Source organism: Platalea leucorodia (genome assembly GCF_965183815.1).
Source record: "Platalea leucorodia genome assembly, chromosome: 3".
Taxonomy (NCBI): Eukaryota; Metazoa; Chordata; class Aves; order Pelecaniformes; family Threskiornithidae; genus Platalea; species Platalea leucorodia.
This window is the reverse complement of record NC_138825.1, coordinates 84,116,902-84,139,177: the sequence shown is the minus strand read 5'-3', so window position 1 is coordinate 84,139,177 and position 22,276 is coordinate 84,116,902. Positions and strand designations below refer to the sequence as shown.

The 22,276-nt window shown below is 37.2% G+C and overlaps 1 protein-coding gene across 2 annotated transcripts in view; it reads left to right on the top strand.

The window, feature by feature from the left end:
• The window catches only part of FUT9 (fucosyltransferase 9), a gene marked incomplete at both ends in the record, with an annotated part of 105,124 nt that overhangs the window by 59,641 nt on the left and 23,207 nt on the right, over nt 1-22,276 (top strand). The window contains one exon of one of the 2 annotated variants that reach the window (XM_082305456.1): nt 19,973-20,040. The exons of the other annotated variant lie outside the window; for it this stretch is intronic. Of the gene's footprint in view, nt 1-19,972; nt 20,041-22,276 lie in introns of those variants that run through there. 2 annotated transcript variants of the gene reach the window in all.

Here is a 22,276-nt window from a genome sequence, read left to right as displayed (position 1 = left end):
ATCTTCTCATATGAAATTTGGTCAAGTGTCTGGCTTTTTTGATACCCAGCTCATACAGATTCTGTGCGTTAAATGTGAAAACGTTCAGCCCTGAAAGAACTTTATTTAGGTTATGATCTGGGGCACAAATATGGCTTTATGGCTTTACAGGCACAAGAGACCCCTGGAGAAGAAGCTGTGTCCTGTGTGAAGTGCAGCAGCTTCATAGCTGGTATAAGTGGTGCTGGTGGGTGATGGTCGTTCACGAGTCAACCTAACAGTCAGATCCAGAGACCTCATGAAGGCTAAGCCATTCTTAGTCCACACTAACATGAATTTTTATTGAAAGGGCCATTTTTGGTGCCCTCACGTGACCTTCACTGCTGATTTAGTGCAACTTTGGGGTTTGCTTTCCTTCTGAATAGGGCTGCTTCAGAAGAACACAGGACATGAAATGCCTTTGTTGAAAGTAGTATCAAGTTTGTTTGAAACTTCAGATGATAATTTTTCTCTCTTTCCTGATATGCTAAATCCCACTCATTGGTTTGTCAGTGCCAGAAATCCTGGAGCCAGGCTTGTCATTGGCAGGCAGGTCCCATTGATATACATGCTGTGTTTTTCCCTCACTAGAGTATCCAGGGAGTTTCATCTCATCCAAAAGAGAAAAAGTGAACATCTTACTCCTGGCTTTTTTCCCCTACAGATGTACCTGCCAAATGCTGTAATTCATATGATAACCTCGGGAGAGCCCTTTTGGAGGCTTGTATCAAGACCTTTCCATCAACTCATACACCAGAAAAGCCCTTCAGTATTTCATTTCAGGTCACCAAAAGGTTTTTTTCCAAGTGGATTGCAGTACGTCCGTGGTCACTAGAGTGAGAGGTCATTCATCTGTCCTCATACAATGGCTGATTAAGGCAGATGAATTCAGAGAGTCAGGCACTAATTATAGTGAGCAAGGTTCAATTCTTTCCACAGCCCCATGCACTGAATTTAAGCTGAATGAAGGTTTTGTATCATCTTTCCTGCCACACAAGCAACTTAGCATCACAGATATACATGATCCTTATGTTTTCCTTGCCCAGTGTGATAGAGGTGATCACTGAAAAAAGGCAAATTATGTAGGCTGAGGCTAGCCACTATAGCAGCCAGCATCACCAATTCTTTCTCCAGTTTAGCATTAATATGCTACCAAATTTGAAATTAAAAATCTAGTCCTGTTGTTTCTGTTATCTGTATCCAATCACTACCTTTGTTTCCTCCCATTGTTTTTCTAATTTTAGTCAGCCTACTGAGCTCTTCTACCAGCTCATGTTGGAATGAGTTCACAGGGCTACCATTCCCCAGAACCCCCATATTATGCCAGTAACATTTTCCTGCATGGCTATAAAGCATGCCAAATTCTATTGCTCTCTTTTATCCTTAGTCACTGCTTAGCTATAGATTCATTTTACCTTTTTGATCTTTCTCATAAATCAGTTCCTCCAGGACTCTTTATCGCTTTGCTTCCATTTCATGGTCTCACTCTGTTTTTATCAATATCCTCTGAAGCCTTCCTGTCCAGGACTGTGTCCTCCCCTGAGTGGTACAAAGAGGTATTGTCTCTTTTTTTCTTCTTTCTCATGATGCATCTTCAAAAACAGCCCTTTGTTACATATTATTTTATTTGAGTTTATTTATGAATATCTTAACATGAAAAGAGGCTTTAACTACAAAACCAAAAACATCTAAAGAAATCCTGAACTGGAACACATTTTCTTAGTTCTCTAGTAACCCTGAAAATTCTGGCAGCTTGTATTCTCTTCACGATGGATCACAGCCTTGTTCTTCTGTTTTCAAAACAAACACTTTATTTGTTTGTTGGCTGGTCAAACATGTTAATAGCAATTCAGGAGAACATTGCACGAATAAACACAGTTATACTGATGGAGAACTGAGATAGCAGTGTTGACTTTGCATGATCATTCTAACCTGGATCTTGCATTAGCTTTATTCCAGATTCTAGAACCATTAACCAAACATCTAATGCCAGCTCACAAAACTCAAACAAACTGAAAAAGAGACCTGAGACTTTTTGCCATTCAGGTTTTGAGGAGTGGCTGATATTTTCAAATTTCTTGCTTGTCATTTCATAGATTTCCAATTAAAATTTTAAGGAAATCAAACTTAAAAAAAAAAAAAAAAAAAAAAAAAGACCCCAAATGAAAAAGATTCCAAGGGACTCTGTCATGTTTAGACATTCAATTTCTGGCAGACTGTCCAGGATCATATAAGTCTTCTTCATGATCAAAGAGGAAGACTGTGTCAAAGTTCTGAACAGAAATCAGAACAGCTAGTTTTCTATTTTGTTCAAAACACCATTCCTCTGAATCTGGATCTACTGGCCAGAACAATGTTTTTCTAAATCTACTTGCACCTGGTTCTTTTTTTCTATTACTAGAAAACATTTTATTGGAAAGTCTGAAATTGTTCCTGCTGCATCTTTGAACAGATGAGGGTAACAGCACCTCATTAGTTCATAGTGAGGAGTGGACAACCTCAGACGCTCAAGTGAATACAATAAAGCTAAAATTTATGCAGTGTCTCACAAAATGAAATAGAAATATTATGGTTAACGTGTTGACAATTCTTATTCCAAACCTAATGATTTTACAATAATTTGTAAAGATTTTACAATAATTTCTTCTTCTTAAACTAGTCTTCTGACTAATTTAAAGTGTCATCCATGAATTCCTTCCATCTCCTTTTTTAGAGCTGTTTGCTGCCATCCATTTTACACATGAAGTCAGTACCGTGTCATCTTTGTCACAAGCTCCAAACCTCACAGTTGCCTGAGATCCTATCAGGTAGTGCAGTTTCTCCTAAAGCTGCCAAGGACCTCTGTGCAGTTGATCAGTTCAGCAACAGCATACTTTCTAGCTTTTAAGTGTTTGAAATCACAACCTTAACATTGCCTTTTTCTATGCACAGAATTATTAATTTTCAGTGAAAATGGAAAAAATGTCAGATATCTTTTATCTCTATTAACATTTGTTTTCTTCTGCTTGGTGCTCTATTTTTTTCTTCTTTGTGTTTCCTTGCTGCTCCATGTTTTATAGCACACCACACACAATAATGGTCATATGCCTCACACCTGATTATTTCCATGTTCAAATTTGCTGGAACATTTGCTGGAAACTTTCCAGGATTACAAGGGCAACAAATAATCTTCATAAAACAGAACAGATGGCAAGCACCTTTGTCTTTATTATGGCATTGTTGCTTTAGAAATCTACAGGTCCAGATGCTAAGAAAAGGATGGAGCTTTGTTCACTGAGACCAATATCCGCTGCTTGTTTCACACTGTGTTAAAATTATGGTAAATATGTCATCCTTTTATGACCCAGTAGCTTCGTTTTATATGTGCAATTGCCTGTGTACTTTTATTTTCCCACTTAATTTTAATAAGACAATTGCAGACTCAAATGTAATTTCAGAGTGGTAGCAGTCAAAAATCCCATCCTTTTGGTGTATGTTCACAGCTAACGAACTCATATTCAGTTAATATCCATCAAGTTGCTGGGGTGAGTGATGAGAACTGAGCAAGGGTTCCTTATCAGACAAGGTCTCAGTTTCCTCAAGGCAGGATAGACCCAATAGTGGAACTGAAAAAGAAATGAGAGACTGTATGATTCTTAGGATCTAGCTTCCATCGATATTTCTAGGAGTATATTTTTTACTTTAGAATGCAGCCCATTGCACCAAACAGGGTCTCATCTACCAAAAACTAGCATAGCTGAGTAACAGCGTATAAGAATCCCTCCAAAGTTGCTATCACCCTGTCTTTAAACTACCAACGTTCAAATACTTATCTACTGTCGACTAACTTGGAAATTCAATCAAGTCACTTCTTTAACCTGCAAGCTGAATATATAGATAGCCATAGATAAACATACCTGGGAAGAAGATAAGTAATTACATGCTATGATGAAAAGCAGAGGAGTTGCCTCAGAGGCACAAAAGGATATAAAGTAACATGATGATGTCAAGTCAATGCATTATGAGAGCAAAGTAGGAATAGTTTCTTAGTCTACATGATGCACAATGAAATCACCTTCATCGGGAATTTGTGCAACATGTGAATTTAGTTTAGACTATTCCTTTCTTTATCTGAATCACACCTCCTATAAATGTCACTCACATAAATCAACTTGTTACCAACAAAAAATAAATTGAAGAATGTTACTCGGGTTGAAAATCCAAAACATTGTGAGCTAGGAAATGCCAGAACCAAGCCTGTTTGCCAGTCTTCAGTCTACTCTCACGTAAACGTGCATATTAAATCTTTAATTACATGATCACATACTATTTTTCGCAAAGGACCTCTGACTCACTCAGCGTAAAAGTTGGAAAATGCTCAGCGAATGAGGAAAATAAAGGGTCAGCTATTCAAAAGGCACCATTATCTTGAAAGAAAGCTAAAGACTTTTTGGCCAATAGTACAAAACTGATACAAAAGAAATTGATTTTCACTTGACAGAGGTGAAGTGGGTGAATACTTAGGAGTGGCATCAAGGTGTCTAAATACTGATAAATATTTGACATGGAAGTTGATTGGAAGTATCCTGTTTTCCTAAGCAATTTGCAGAATATTTAACTACTTAAATTCCAGCAAGCTTTAAAAGGATCAAGCTGTGTGACTTCTATTAATGTCGATAGCAGTTGCACAACTAAATTCCTCTGCACCACCACAAATTTTCCTCCATATCATATTTGATAACAGAGATTATCATGCACAGTTTGAAACAAATGAAAAGAGAGCCCAGTTACAGAGATGAATTATAAAGTAAGTAATTGTCTTTAGTTGTATTTAATTGCTAGTCAGTAGAGCAGCTGGAGAAACAAAAGTGCTGCTAATTTCAGTGCTAGGAAGATAGAGCATGGCAACAATAGGATAAGTATATTTTGGATGAGCAGGTAGTTCCAGTATATGGAGCATAGTTGGGAGATCATTAGGCACAGGAAACCACACTGTTCCCGTTCAGCCTCAGACTGCAGTATTTTTCTCTTATTATGATTTATTGTCTTATCTTATGAAGATTATTCACCATCTGGAAGAGTCCATAGATCACCAAAACCAGGAGACAGGAGGCAGGATCTAAGAAAGAATGCCAAGTACTTCAATTACTTACTCCAGAAGAAATCTTGGATAACTCAAAAGCAATCAGTGCCACCACCCATGATTTTTGACAATGTCTTCTGAAGGAAAAAAAAAGAAGTGAAGCAGTGGCCTAAAAGTCAGCTTCCAAACTCTCACGGGTATGTTATTTATGATAGGCAGAGCTAATACTTGATATATTCATGTAAAAGGGTTTTTTTCCAGTTCCTTGCCACTTTGTAACATTTCGATCATTTGAACTGGATTTTTCTGTTTCTGTTCATACACGCTCAATAGTGTAGGTACTCACTTCGCTGAAAAACCTAGCTGAACTGACAATGTGACATGCCAGACCTGTGCAGACTGAAAAGGACTTTCCCTACAGTTTTTTCTCCCAGATTCTACAGGTCACTCTGTCACCTCACACTGGGGACCAAGAACACAAAGACCGTCTATCTTGTGTGTAATATTCTGCAAGCTAATCAAGTTGAAAGTTTATCGGACTGAAAAAGAGTCAAGATAAATCCAAATTAGATTATTATAGCCATTTCGTAAACTATGGACATTTCTAAGCTATTAGATGCTGTGCCAGCCAATAAAACTTACTTCTATCTGTAATTAATCAGCAGTTTAACCTCCATCATAGACAGGCCTGGTCAAATTGATTCATGACTGCCTGACATAAAGTCTGACTACTGTCCCTTGTATCTGCAAAGCAAAGCTCCCAAATCAGAAAGTCAGTTTTAAAGACATTGACTTTTCTGCCTAGCAGACCAGTATGATACGAACATGCAAAGTAGGTCTAAATGAAAGGAAGAAAAATCTCAGGTGAGAGAGTCATGTGGTAAGGTTCCTGAAAATGATCTAAAATATAAGGCACATAAGTCTCATTGGGTTGCCTGCACTTTCAGACTCTGTTAGAGGGAAACAAGTAAATTTTTTTACTGCATTACTCCATTACTTATTTTATGTCCAGTTATGGAGCTATTCCAGGCTTTGAAAAATAACTATGTTATGCACTAAACTGAAATAGCTGGGCAATCTTTGCATTGTGCAATTTGTAGGCACTTAATCTGGGGGAAAACAATTTTGTTTCTGTCTTTCCAGTATCATTCTAAGATTTCTTATGCATGTGTCTTTAATTAAGTCTCAGGCTTTCCTTATTGCTACTTGACCTGTTGTTTTGGTTTTATTTTGCCTGCAAAAATTTTGACCTTCTTTACTCATTCTGTGTTTTTCTGTCAAAACCAGTTACCCAGCACAGCTAGCTTCAGTTTTATTTTAATAAATTGCTAAGTAAGTACGAGTTTCAATTACAACTTTAATTATGCAAGGTAGGATAAAGAACAGAGTACTTAACAAAAACAACTACAGAAACAGATTGTTGAAAGAGAAGAAAAGTTTGACCTAGGCATGTCATGGTATTATTGTTTGAAATTTGAAGCAGCTAAGCTTTGATCCTGCAAAGGCAGGATCAGAGGCTTAACTTAACTCACTAAAATCAATGGGGCTTTGTGCAATGCAAAATGGCAAGTAGGTCCATACACCTTTCTAGTACTGTAGCCTAAATGTGCCTATAATCAAAACTTCACGTGAAAGGCCACAGCGTCACTGTTTAACAGTTTTTAGAGAAAGCAATGGAAATCACATGTTAATCTGAACTCAACGTAGTTCTCAGCTCATTTTATTTGTTAAAGCTAAAAAAATGCCAAGTTTGAAGGAAAAAGAGAGAAGAGAACTTTGGTAAAAATAAGGCAATGATTGTCACAGTGTTGATTCTGACCATGCTTAGTCTCTGCTTGTAGTTACCTGTTTCCATCTGATTAGTTCTCAGTATCTTAAAGGTAGCAGATAGGAAGGGTTTAGTAGCCAAGCCAAATAATTTTCTCACTCAAGTCTGTGGGCAAATACACATTGGTGCTAGTGAAATTAGACTTTGGCTTCTGTTTTTGTTTTTTACTTTGTTTTCTTAGCTTCTGGCAGAAATCTCAAGCAATAATCTTGGTTTATGAAGATAATGAGACTTGAGTGGTATGACTACAAAGAGGTCCAAACCAGCATTTCATGCAGCCACCAAACAGTTTAGATTTTTAATTTGCAGCTTAGTAATGTATCATGAATACTGGTGAGTATAAATCTATCAAGAGATTATCTATAAGCTAACAGGATTTTTAAAAATTTATTTCAGTCTTTTATTTAAAACTAAGCATCCCTACTCTGAAAGAGTTGGCAGACACAGAGAAGTGCTGCTTATAGGTGGATTTGCAAAGCTGAATCATAGAGATCTTTACTATTAGTTCTTGTAACTGATGTGTTCATAATTTTGTAATTTTAAAAATGAATTAACAATTTTTTAAACTTTTTTTAACTTAAACGTTGTGTTTTATGCATTTATTTATTCTCCCTCACTACTCCCTTTCCCATCCTCCGCTGCCAGATTATAATGAAATACCGATGTATTTCTTTCCCCACAAGATTAAGGAACATTTTGATTTTTTTTAATTATGGATAATCTCCCTTACCCATTCCATCCATGCATTTGAATTTGGATTCTTCTATAGGGCAATAGTGTCTTCTTTGGTAGTGTAATATTGTCAGGTAGGAACAAGGTTCTTTTTGTCAGTTTTCATAGTGGTGGAATACTCTAATTCCTGTGCATATACACAGAAAAATATCCTTTTTGCAATGCAACTATTTTGTTTGGATAAGTGTTACAGACTGCATTAGCTATATCATTCTTTTAGTGGCATAAATCACTTCTATGTGAAGGACACACTAACAAAAGGACAGACATGACCACGTTGGAACTGCCCATTTGTAATATTAAGAGCATTTCACGTCAGAGAAAAGTTTCATACAAGTGGATTTAAACATTTTATAATTCTCTGCAAGAAATGTCTTCTGCATATAAAATCTATGCTACATCACTTAATCTTCTTAGGTGAATGAGAGAGAAATGCAGCAAAAAGTCACTTATCTTGTGCTAGTTCTAATACTGCCAACTCATGTGTGTCACATGTCCCTGTTTTAAGGAATAATAACACAAAACAGTGAGCTGGGAATAGCTGTGATGTATACGGTTTGCCCTAATACATACAGCTGAAAATTCTAGGGCCCAACACAGGTCAGGCTTGTAGTGTGTAACACTGCAGAAATATAGCAGAAGTATATCCCTGAGACAACAGCTCTCAAATTCTAAAATAATATTTTCCATAAATCTCAGCCTGTCTTCACTGTTTGCGTATTCTTTCCCTCTAAGGTCCTGTAGCCTTGGATGGTTGCCAGCCTGCTAGTAAATAACCTGATCATGCAATCCTTATTCAAACAAATCTGTTGTTGATTTTTATTAAGCCTGTTCTGCTATCTATCATATTTACCTACACGTAGCTGCAGTTTATTCAAAGGATACAGAATACAAACATGTATGCTGGGACCAATATTCTTATAAGCCTTGATTTGGGAATTGATCACAAATTCTTCATTCAAGCAGAACCTCCAGAAGGAAATCTCATATCATTTTAATATATTATATAGACAAGCTACAATGATATTGTCCACATTACAGCTATCTAAGCTGATGTTCATTTTGTTTAGATGGAGGTGTCAAAAATTTTAGTACTCATATGCAGGTGTGAAGAAAGATGTGCATGTGTCTTAGTTTTGCCTTTCGCATACCAAAAATCTGGCACTTGAATCCAAATTGTTCCAGAACAATACTCTCTAAATATCTACACAAAGATGATTATTATCTTAAAATTATTCCTGTGAAATGCTTTTGCATGTACTTAACTCTACACATGTGAGTAATAGTTCAGTAGAATTACCAGCATGCATTAGCATAAATGATTGTTATAGCTCTTTTAGAAACTTTGTACATTAAGGAATGCTAACAAACATCTTTATAGTATTTTGAATTGTGGAGAAACAGAGTGATTCTAGCTATTCATCTATACAAAATTTTTGGCTTATATTGCAAACTATATTAAAATCTATTATTTTGTGTCTTGAAGTAAGTCAGTTAAGAAAGTATTGTTAAACTGGCTTTTTAGTGAGCTGAGTAGATTTATATATCATAACTAGTTAAATAAAAACATATGAAAGAGCATAAGAAAAAATATATTACTATATGAAATAGCAAAAAGACCAGTTCTAGAAAAAAAAAAAAAAAACCCACACAACAGTGGCATCAGAATAAATTGGGACAGTGGAAAAGAAGCAGAAAACTGACAAAAAAAAGGTCAAATTAGGACAACTAGTAGATAACAAATGCAAAAAAAAAATCTTAGATATGCTGAATGCCATTTCAGATAGACAGAAAGGTAAAGGAAGTTATCTGATCTTTTAAAAGTAACAGAGGAGAACTTGTGGTGGAAATGGCTCTCTCAGCTTTTCTGATGAACAATGTGGATTGGCTGCCAATCATCTTAAGGATGCTGAAAGAGAAACTACCTAAGGTTGAAGCAGCAGATTTGTTTTATAAAAAGACTAGATGTTCACTTTAGTCATAAATTTCTAAATTACTTAATTTTATACACCATCTGAACTTATAGGCAGCAAAAGGAGACAAAATGTTATACAGTTGTGAAGCATATTAGTTCTTAATAAAGACAATTATGTAGTATAGTGTAACTTCCTGTAATAGAACACTTGTAAGTCTTGATCAGTTTTTCAGTGGTATTTAGAACCTTACTGGAATTTACAGAGGTGATCATTGGTACTTTTGTGCCTATGTGACCCAACAAAGAAACAATCAACAACCAGCACTTTATTGTAGAAGGACTTTCAGGTCTTGAGAGACTAGTCCCATTCTAGAAAGTATCATGCAGCCTGATTCCCAACAAGATGACTTACATAGTGTCAAAATCAAAAGCAAATAGGTTTTCTTGGATGAAGCTGGAGAAAGTTTTAAAAAGGGATGCAAGACTTGCAAAGATCTTTCCTGAAGAGAAGGGCTTTCCCAGCAGGTCAGAAACAGCTAGGGACCTCATCATTTGGAGCCAAAGTATCCATGCCAGCTGTATATGTGAGTTAGAAAAGTAAGGGAGACAAGTCTGTACTATCTGGATAGGTGTTCCTGAAAATCCCATCTCCATTACTGAGCACCTAGGCACCATCATATATCTGACTTTGTGTCTGTGGCCATCCAAATACTTTGCATGTTCTCAGTGCTAAGTTCATGAGTTGTTCTGCTGAGTTTAAGTGTGCACACTCAGAAGGTTCAAATGGAAAAAAAATATTTCCAAGTCTAAATTCAAGGTAGCATCCAAGCTTCACAGAAGGTTTCTTCTGTTTTGAAGATGAATGTTTTAAGGCAACATAACTATGCTGGCTTTATGCCTACACAACACAAGGAGAATTTACTTCTTATCTTTTCAATTATCTCCAGGTCAAACAATATGTTTACTGAGTAACTACAATTAAAGCAAATGTCTCCTGCCAAAGCACATTGGCAGGAGACCTCCAGCACACTCTTTCTCTGGTGAATGTTGCAAACAAAGCTCTGTGCTCCCAAGATATGCAAGATACAAGCCTTTCAGGCTTTAGTCTCGAACTGACTCCATGTCTTTCACATTCTTCGCTGACAAGCTGCAATGGGGAAAAAAAGAAAAGTTATCATCTCACCAACTTCTTTCCGCAATGAGTTACTGCTTGTTGGTTGGACACTCTTCTGAGATTACTCACTGCAGCTGAGTGTTGTACTCAGTCATTTGTCCTTCCCATCATAGGAAGCAAAGATCAGTCAACATGAAATTTGGTAGCCAAGTTCAGGAACTGGGCTTCAGGGTCTATATTCTAGTTTAAGACACATGACTACCTACCACCTTAAGATGCTTATTTGTAACAGAAACAGAATTGCAGATTCAGCCTCCTCTGGACTGGTTTAAGCATCAAAGTGTTTCACCTGCTGACCGGTGCAAATCCCTGTTGTAGGCTTCCAGACGTCCCATTCATTCAAGGGAACATGGACACCTGACTTTATATTGCAAACCCCACTCCAGGTGCTCCACTTCTCAGTAGCACAGTGCACTTAGTGCAAACATTACACTTGGCTCTGAGTGTGCAAGTTTTAGCATTAAAACATAGTTGCCTGAACCCTTTTCTAATTCTTAAGACAAGTGACACTGAGCGCTGTATTCTCCCATTCTCCAGTTTTCCCTTTCACTAGAAAAAAATAATGACAAAAATTGCCCTGAGATTTGGATTACAATGAACCTACTACTGAAAGAAAAAGCATAGTTCTACTGAGAAAAGCCAGAAAAAGGTAGCCACTCGGCTGCCTGTGAAAATGCATAGAGGATGTATATGAGTTCTGCGCAGAGGAAATTACACTTAACTCCTGTGCAGGATTTATTTCAAAAAGTGTTTAAGATGATTTCACCGCAAAGATTAATGTTTAAAGTGAAGAGAAGTGAGTAGCTGCAAGATGGAAAGCTGATTTGTGAAATGTAATCTGGGATGGAAACTTTCAGTTTGGGAAAGTATTGTAGTATGCTAGGGTAATTTTAGGGCTATTTTGCATTTAGATAATGTACCTGTGATTTGATGGAGAAAACTGATGGAAAGATGGGTAAGGAAATGATTTAACTCAGGAGCAATGCAATTACCGAGACACAATTCATACAAGTGGAATCCCCGGGATTGGCAATACGTGCCTTTTAACTCCTATGTTGAGTATAAACACATTTTATAAAGCTCCCTCCTCACCTGTGCTTAAAGAAGACATAGCCTGTAGAGAATGTCCCTTCATTAAAAGGATCAGTGCGAGAGCAGCTTCGTTGTGGTGGCCACACTGCAGAAGGGAAAAGAGAAGATGATGCTGGCCTCTGTGGCAGACAAAACACTATACTCATATGTTCTAACACCTCAGAGGCTATGTGCAAACTTAGTTGTCTACTCAAAAAGCACTAAGCTAATAAATAATGCTATTAGATTTAAAGAATTTGGATCATTCAGGGGATTCAGCACTGTGCAAATAGAAATCAGCCTGGGGAGACTTAAGACTATGCTGGGAAATATTTGCTAAATAAAACAATTGTAAAGTACACCAGGAATAAAGGGAATTAACTAAGGAGCAGTAGTGAAAACATTGACTTAGTGTGTGGACATAGGGATACTCTGTGTTTCTCTTACCCAGATGGTCCACCGTTAGACTGGATCGCCATGAGGCACTACTTGCAGAGTGTTCGGACAATCCAAATGGTATAAAAAACAGTGACTCCTTAACTTGCTAGAGAAAATTTTCAGATCCTCCTTTTCCATTGCCTTTGCTGCCATGATAAGACCACCTATGGCTGCCTGGTCCTCCTAAGGGATTTACATTGTGTTTTCCTGCTATTGTTGCTAAAGCCCTGACCTGCTGTCTTGGGTTTTTAACCAGTAGCCTCACTGCACTCCTCTGTTCATATAAAATACAGCTGCCAAAGTAGTCATGTCAGTTGTTATGGCATGCTTTCCTCTGTTGTGAAGCTCTGTCTTCCTACCCTGTGACAGGAGACAGCTTCCTACCACATCAGAGTCAGCCTTTGTGTTTTTACCATTGCACATCACCTTGGAACATGTCCATCTTTATTCATTCTGCTGCTACGGTGGCAAACATCTTTCAAGTTCCTTCTAGGTAGCCCCTTAATGCTACAATAGATTCCTAAATTTGATCCATAAATTGATCCTATTCTCTTTGCATTTAACACCTAAGGACACACTGTTTGGAAAGAAAAAAAAACAAACAAAAAAGTACAAAAAAAAAAGTACCCAAAAAAGTAAAAAAAAAAAAAAAAAAAGATTTTAAAAAAAAGAAAGTACTCTGATATGAATTCACCAGCAAACAGGATGGCTGATCTATTTTAAGCTTTCTAAAGAGATTTGGACATGCATACTTCAACACATGATCTTACTTCTGCTATCTTTGTCTTTCTTCTTACCTTTCTTCTTATCTTTTGCTGCAATCATTTCTTGTATCTTGGCTCAGGCAAAATACTCCTTGTGGCAAATTTTCCACCTGCATGTGAATGTTCATAATGTAAATACAATCAAATTTCTGTTCTGATGGGGTCCTCTAGGAACCTGCCAAAAGATGTGTTATTTCTATACTATTTTAGAAACTATAACTAAGTGGCACATCAGTCAGCCAAACCCATACACCTTTATAAAGGAGACGTTTCTGTGCTTATGTGTTTTTTGCAAAGTATTAAAGAAGTTTGAGCCACCCTCATGACCCATCATCTATTACCTAAGCAAGACGTCACTCTGAACAGAAAAGTGCAAGGCAAATTCCACTGAACTAATGGCATTCATAATAAAATATATTGTATACAAAAAAACATTACAGGAGAAAAAAAAAAAAATGACAGTTTTTCTGGTGATATATAGCAGCACAGATTAGAGCCATCAGTAAATGACAACTTCCATTTGCAGTCTTAACCTTACTCTTTTCTACATATATTTTATAGTACAGCCACTACTTACATGTATTTCAGTATTTCTCAGATAATTTAATGCCCTCTAATATGATGTCTTTTCTATACATATTAGCTAACATTTTTTTTAAAAATTGTCTTTAAAACAACAACAAAAAATCTTAAAAGTCCAGTCTGAAAACCCAGGTTTGCACATGCAGCTGAAGAAACTTACCTTTAATTATTCCATTTATGATCTCTGAGAACATCGAGCTTGCTAACCCAGTCCCCAAGCTCACATTTGCAGGAAGAAAGTCAAAAACACCTGAACAAATGCATATGTTAAGCAACCTGACCTTGACTCTGTACTACATACATTATACTAGTGATGTCTTTGTAAACTCTTGTTTCAGGTGAGTTAATCAGTACGATTCCTAGACAAGATCAGACTGAGAGCTCATGAGAATGTGGGTGACTGAGAGCTAATGCAATATAAGATGGAGCAAAAGAGAACAAAGACACACACTCACTTTTGATTTCCCTGAGCAGGTGAACAGAAACACTGAGAGAAAGGTCTGCTGGAGGAGAGGCAGTGCAAAAAAATGCCATTGGTAACTGTAGAGAGTTGAGAGGTTTTGTGCTGCTATCTATTTTCAATATTTTCTGTAAGAAACTGCTCAGGGTATCCAGGAGAGTCCCTCACTGGGAAATCTCACTGTCGCAAGTAGCTGTTAATTCCATTTTAAGTTGGTATGTTTTCCTGCAGTACAATTTTGGCCTTATAAGTACATATCTAATAAATGCTCTAACTCAAGAGTTCTTCAACTGCTTGAAGTTCAGGGTGTGCAGCATGATTGTTATCTCCTGGAGCTGTGCTCCAAAACCTGCTGTGTATTTGGCACAGGCCTAGCTGTATCCTTAGCAGACCAAACAGACAGTTTTAATGCAAGCTACAACACTCGGTTGAAATCCTGGCCCTACACAGCAGCAAGCTGGGAATATTCAAAAAAGGTTTTGACCTCAGTGTTGAAGCAGAATTTGGCATAATCCAGAGAAAACCAGAGGCTAATCAAGAGCAACACTGAGGCATTTACTGAGATAGTCAATGACAGTGAACTAAGTGAAATCTTTTAGTGTGTATGAAGCATATAAAAATCAACTTTTTTTCACATTTGTAACCTTTACAAAACAAGAAACTCTTTTGTTTAAGTTTGAAAAGACCTAAAAAAACCCTCAATTATTTAATGGTTTCAAACTGGCTAGGAAAGGGGGAAAAAGGCTATAAGTCTACAGAATAAGACACCTCATGTTTTGCAAGTTTGGTTGTTTTTCCTGGAGTTCGGACCAGAGAGGTGTGACAGACACATGGGAAAGTTGGATAGAATGGCATGCAAAAAATGGCTAAACATGTGGTGCCTTTTTGGTATTCTAATTGCATTGCTTCCTTCTGTTGCTTCAAATCACATCTGACACTTACTTAGTTAGATTAATCTGATAGATTGAAAATGTGTATCCAGGGTTGTAAATGTAAGTGACGTGTTAAAAATATAATCATATTGGTCTGAAGTATCTGCATCTTGACCACCTAAGGGCATTCCCAATTTTTTGACCTCTAAGTCAGAAATAGTGGGTTTTTTTTCCTTGCATTCTTAGTTTACCCAATGTTTTTGGATTTTATTTATTACATGATTCAGATTTGTCATTTTGAGTTGTCTTGGCCAGTGGCTGTGATGTCTGTAGCTGTCATTCAATAATATGAAATTGTACTTTTTCCTCCCTATATCATTTTTTGTGAATTTAAAAATGTTCATATTGACAAATGTTTAGTTCTCTTTGAGCTTGACAGAAGAAATTATGATTCTGTCCTAAAATACATTAGTTTTCTTCACCACTATAAAACTTATTTATAGTTTGGCATGTTACTAACATGACTTTAAATGACAAAGATTAAATTCTCATTTTAACCAAATAAGTAAACAGCAATCTTTCCTCCCTACTATCATTACTATTTTATTCCGGTATTTTCTTTGCCATAACGCCTTTATAAACTGTGTTTGGATCTGTGTTTATTGTGGACAGACTTTATTTTCTGGGTTTTTTTTTTCATTTCATGTTTGCAATGGTCTGTTTTCATGGTGGAATTTAGATCCTGGGTTGGTGTTGGCAATTGACCAATAAAGAGCTCCTCATAGTCTGCAGTGTCCTAGCCCGTGATGCTGTCCTTTAGATCCTTATAGTGAAAGAAGGTAGAAAAGACATGCACAGACAAGAGGTGTATATACACTGCCCTGCACCCTGTTTATACCAGTTCAGATTATACAGTCAAACTTAAGTCTATAAATGAGGTATACAAGATTTCTGATGTCATTGCATTTCATACTTACTGCTCATGACAATACATCTATGCAAATTCCACAGAACAGAGATTAAATATAGACAGGAAAATGTCCTAATCCATTGGGTTTATTTTTTGTTACATATTTTGTGTGATATCATTAGATTTTTCTCCATGCTAAAGAAAATGCTTTTTATAATGATATTAGGCTTTTCTGCTTGAACATGTGGATTCTTTTTTCTCTTTACTGGTCAAAAAGATCTTAGCGCTAGGATGACTTTTTCACATTGGGGATCATCACATCAAGGATCTTGTTCTCAAGAAGTAAAGAGGGGGCAGGATGTACCTAAGAGTTTTTGATCCTCCAATTTCTCTGCCTTTCATATATCCTGTCAGGTTATAGTAAGATTTTGTAAGGTGATTGACTAAGACCAACAGCCAGATCAGAAAACTTGGTTCTGTCATTTAAGATAATTGTTGGGGGAGGGCAGGGGGTGGTGGGTGTGCTGCTTTTATTTTAGATTGGTAGATCAGGCTTTTCTTACTGTTATGAGTTGGAATAAGGCTCTATAGGGGGTTTAGCTGGCCTCAAAACATTTATTTCTGTTCTATGTGAGGAAAATGTAGTGTAATTTTTTTGTTAATTTTTCTAGCTGCCTAATGTGTGATTCTGTCTCTGAGCAGCAGTCACCTCAGAACTGAGGTGCTTCAGAGCTACTCCTGCTTTTACTCTTTTTCATGTTGTAGAACTAGCAGGACTTTCATTTGCTCATCAAGACCAAGAAATACAATCTTCCCCAGGCAGGTGGGGTTGATAATGCTTGTTTATAGCAAGGCGGGCTCTAGGGTTACTCAGAAACAAAGTTTCCAACTCCAAAGGTGATACATAAAGTATCAGGAGAGATTCAAGCCACAGGTGGAAGATCTTTGCTGTATGACATTCATATAGGTTAGGGTATTTAAAATTATGTATGTTTATACTGCCACACTCAGAAATGGAGTTCACAGAAAGTGAGGAAATAAGTCATTTAGACAGTTTATTCAAGCTTCAAGAACCCTTACAGACTACTTCTTGCACATATTGTAAGCTTTGCGTCTAGCGTCATTGCAAGATCATAGGCTAATTCATGACTATTACCCCTGGGTTAAAAACCACAGCGGATGGTCTCCCAAGGCCCATGCAATTAATCTTTCTTTCACAGGGGACCTCTTTGTTCATGAAGACATGAATCAAATGCATTTGTAAAAATTTCATATTAAGCTATGAGGTTGATATACTCCCCTTTTAGTGGTATCATCCTCAGACATAAGAATAGCATAGATAGAATCATTGCATTTCTCTCTTGTCTATTCTAAATCTGTTGGGTGCCTTGCTAGAAAAGAATGGAGTTTTACTCTCTTTTTCTCTCCAAAGTATTTGCATGCTCTTTGTTCTTCAAACTGTGTCTCAGCTTTACAGTTAAAATCACTTTTCCTTCACATATGTAGGGAGAGACCACAGCTGAGCTGTGAGCTAATGGGCTTTGCTGTGTGCCCTGCCTGTGATCAGGAGTAGACGTTGGTATGCAGGACTTCTATCTTAGGGTACAGTCACAGGGGTGGCAATCACCTACTCAATCCCTCATTCCTTTTAATAGCAGAAAGGATACATGCCACCTTCTTCTAGTTTGTGTTGACAAATAAATCAGGTGGAAAGTTCAACTTGCTCAGCTGCATCAGATATTTAAAGAACTTGAAGACCTTTGTTAGCACACCGCAATTCAAAGTAATAATTCATGAAGTACAGCCAATAACAGGAAGAAAGTATCTGAATTAAAAAGACCATTTACCTCTGTATATTGAATAGAACTATGTAGGAAATTTTTAAAGACATTTGTTGGTAATTACTTGTTGATTCAAAATGGCAGTACTTGCACATCATGAATGTTACTCTGTAATTTCTCCAAACAATTCATCAGCATCAATTAGAGTGTATTATTTGGCACACCTCTGGGGCCTATATGCAGCCCTTTTCTAACTACTGCTTGAGAGGTTTGCTTAATATGCTATCTGAGGTAGCCAGATTCAGCAGCTGTGTGGGCCAGACCTGTGCTTCAGGAGCCCATCACCTTCAAAGTAAGTCTTGTCTGTTGCCTGTAAGCATAGTATCCAGCTCTGACCAGAAGCAGAAAGTTGTTTGGTTTGTTTTTTTTTTCAGTCTCCAGGACCTGCATGCTAAGCCGGCAGTCAATATGCTCTGTGTTTGTTTTGGGCTTTTTTAAACTATCAGGTTGTTGCAAATACACATTATCTGGAAGATACCCTTTACTCATCCTTCTGTGGAACTGGCAGGTGCGAGCAACAAAGGTAGACTTGCACATTTAAGTGGTTGAGTCTCCATCCCTGGAGGTATTTAAAGAATGGATAGATACGGTGCTCGAAAATACGGTATAGATGGACTTGGCAGTGATAGGTTAATGGTTGGACTCGATGATCTTAAGGGTCTTTTCCAACCTTGACGATTCTATGATTCTATGATTATTGTCCTCTGCTACTTCTGAGAGTAGTTTGGGCATTAATCAGATGTAAGAGCCAAGAAAAGGACTTTACATTTGTTGCATAATACATTTCAGGCAGGGTAGTTTTTGGATGCAGGACTATAAAAGTGAAGATTTTTGTACAATAAAATGGCCAGGCTATAATCTCAGAGCTTGGTAATAGCAAAATAATGTTAATCATTCATCATACTCTGCAATTCTATCTGTATTCTATCTGAAGATATAAATATTAAATAATTAACCCCCACAACATCTCAGCAAGTTGACTGTCATCGTTTCCATTTCATAGATAAACTGCAGAGCAGAATAATTAAACACTTCTGTTAAGGTCACACAGTAAGCCTGCTGAAGATATGAAAATGGAATCAAACTCTGCTGATTCCCAGTTTGGTTCTTTAGCCACAGAACAGCCTTTTTTTGCAACATCTCTCTCACTCATGATACATCTCATGCATAGTCTGAATTAGAAGCATCATTAAGAAGTGAAGTTAATTACCTTCTCTCCTTTAAAAACTATTTGCTGATTTTTATATTGAATACATTCAAGCAGTTTTCTCATGTGATTATTATGGCAAAAAATCTAAACACAAATCTGAAAATAATCATGCTGTTTCTCCATGTTTTCATGGTATAAACAGCCGATAACAGCCACAGGAACTTTATTAAGACAAAGATTAGCAAGTATGGGGGTTTAATTGGATTTCATTTTCAAACATATCAAAGCCCTAAAAGACTAGCATTTACATTCTCCTTCTTCTTTATTTCTTCTCCATGACATTTTAAGCAAACCTGTTGTTATGAAAATTAAGGCACTGTTTGAACCAACAAAAACTCTGCATTTTTCTAGAGAAATGGGAGGGCAGTTTTTAAAAGCACCTTGCACAACAATTTTTAAAATCTCATTTTCAAAAGCGAGTACAAGGTATGGAGAGGGCAGAATTTGAAGGTATGAATGTTAATCACTGAACAATACCCAGAAACTTTAGAAAATTCCCCTGGCATATTAGCTGAATTTTTAGGTTCTGATATAAAAGGAAAACATTTGACCTGTAGGCACTTCTGGAAATTTTTCATATAGAGCCCAAAGAGTCAAAGTCTCATTGAAAATTACTGATTCTAAACCTAAAGCAACAGGGGGACTTAGGCATCTACTTCATGTTCTTAAATGCAAATATTTAGGCACCTGTGAGACACTACACCCCCCTCAGCTCCCACATAGGCTTCCCATGTCTGGAGACCTCTTCATCCAAGTTTTTGTCAGTGAAGTCTTCAGCATAAAAGTCCACTGTCTCCCGGGCTCTGAGGAAACCACGCAGCTTTCTACTATGACTGAGCTGTCCAAAGCCCAGGGGTATCCCATTACCCTGCTAGGACCCTCAGATCAAAATGGGTTCTCCCTGTGCTACCTGCACGCTCGGACCCCTTCACCATATTTGGAGCATGCCTGAACTTCACATGAGTCAGAATGGAGAGAGGGGAAGGGTATCTATTTGGCATGTAGCTGAAATACCTACGATATTGCAAGATGTGGTTAAAATGTATTTCGTCTGAAGTTTTGAAGCAGAGATTTACACCTTCTACAGGCTTTCACATGAAGCTGCTGTGTTCTAGGATGCATCACAGATGGAGGATGTCTATCTTCACAACCACAGTGTTTTGGTCAGGTTCACATTCTGCTTACAGTAGTCAAGTATTTAAATTTTACCCTGGGATGCACCTTTATTTCTGAATGCCTCCTTACACCTTAGTTGTTAGGGCTCTTTCCTAGAAGACAGGAAACCAGATCAAACACAGAAGGGATTTGGATTTGATTCCGCTGTTTTCCAGAAGAGTGTTATAGACAGCTGCTCCTTACATCTCCAACCTGCCAACCCAGAAAGGACTGACCTTGCTTTATCCACTTGACTCCAAAAGAGGATTAATGACTCTACATCCTAAGGAGAAATAAGAAATAAGCATCTACTCTCCCTCCCAGACATTTATCTTATGATGAGCTGAATTATTTACTGGGATATCTATCTCTCCCTTTTAATATGAGAAGCAGATTATACAACCAGCTTAGAACAGATATCTTTTAGGGGATCGAGGTCCCAACTAAAATGCCTAGGTTAGTTTTGAAAATGGTGATGGATTTCTAAAGCATATAGATGATAGCTGCTTTTGAAAAGTGTGCCCTTAGCACTTCTGCAAATAGGACCCTAGTGCATTTCACTGAGCTTACTTTTTAACTTGGGACTTTGCAGAATTGTGTAAGCTAAATTCAGTATTTCCATTTTTCAAGGAAGGATTCTATGAGAAAGTGAAGATGTATAGCCATAGCTTAAATTATACGTGTTTTCAAAACCATTAGGATGTATTAAATGAGGAATTTTAACGTGACCATCATTATGAGATGCAAATTGTAAGAGTTAACAATTTTTCCTGCGTAGAGGAGTTCCGTTATAATTCATTGTATTTATTTAATTTCTAGCCTAAAATTCAGTGATTTGCTTATACTCTGTGTAAAACTGTTATAAAATACTATGCAAAACACAGTTATAAAATACTATCTAAGAAGCTTTAAGAAGCTAATTTTATGTGTAAGTCTCTGCAGAGAGGAATGGAAACACCTGCTGACCCTTAATATTTAATCTTCTGGTTGTCACAACATTGTTTTTTTTCTTAGCTCTTCCTTTTTTTGGCTCCAACATAGAAGGGATTCTGGAAGAAAATAGAAATAAGGGGCTTCACTCATCCTTATTGTCATTGTGACTAGGTTTATAAAACAATATTACGAGTTTACAAAGAGCATGTTCTTACAGATTTGCAATGGACAATTTCAAAGCTACTATACAGAAAAAGGGGTTACCTGTGGTCACAGCTGTAATTAGTATGTCATAAAAAACTAGCTCTGAAGTGGAAATCATAATTTGGGGAAATAATCTGAAGTATCTGAGAGAACTAAGGAAGGAAGGAAGGGTAAATTTTACCTGGGGGATAGCAGAGTTCATCGCAAGCAGAAAATTTATAATCCTTTCCAAAATATTTTTTTTTAAATTTTGTCTTAAAAGCAACATGCCACAATGACATAATACAACAGTAACAGGCAGTAAGGAGTTAACATGGGACAGACCTCTATAAATAAATATTTTTTTCACTAATGCATAACTGTCACAGTCTCCTTTTTTTTGTTAGTTTCTTTTTTTTTTTTAGATCCATGCCAGCTAAAAAGCACTTGAAACATCTCTGAAAGTAATGAACAGATGAACAGAGACTGCTGATACGCCCTACTACTCTATTTCAGAAAATGGAATGAAAGACTGGGTCATTTTCCTGTGATGAATATATCTTTACTTAACATTTGCTTTTTTATATCATATTGATTGTCTTTTCACAAAGTCTCTAAACATACAGTATACAAAGGGAGAGGAAATGTAAAAATAATAGCTGTACTGCATGTCAGCTTGGAGTGTATTTACTTTGCTCTTCCTCTGTATCCATCAGTTCCATCCATCCGTTCTTTATATCATCTCAAGACTAAGAACTGCTTCTTCCAGATATTCAAGTCACACCAGAATAGAGGTTGGTTTTTACCAACCTAAAAACTTGGTGTCCATCAAAGAAAGTGCATGGCAATCTCTCAGATGGCAACGCCTTTACACACAAGTGCTATGCGGTGTATTATTACCTATACGTGCCTTCTGTGAGCAAAGTTCTGACCTCATTGTCCTTTTGCACAAGTTAATAGGCAAACAGTTCATAAGGACTGTCACAATGTCTATGCTGTGTAAAATCTATGCTGTGTAACTGCTCTGGCCATACTCCAGAACTAAGCCAGCTCTGCTCTTGGCTGTGTTTAAGGGCATCAGCGCAGCCAGTCCTCCTGAAGTCATGCTGAAAGGTTGGGCACGTTAGC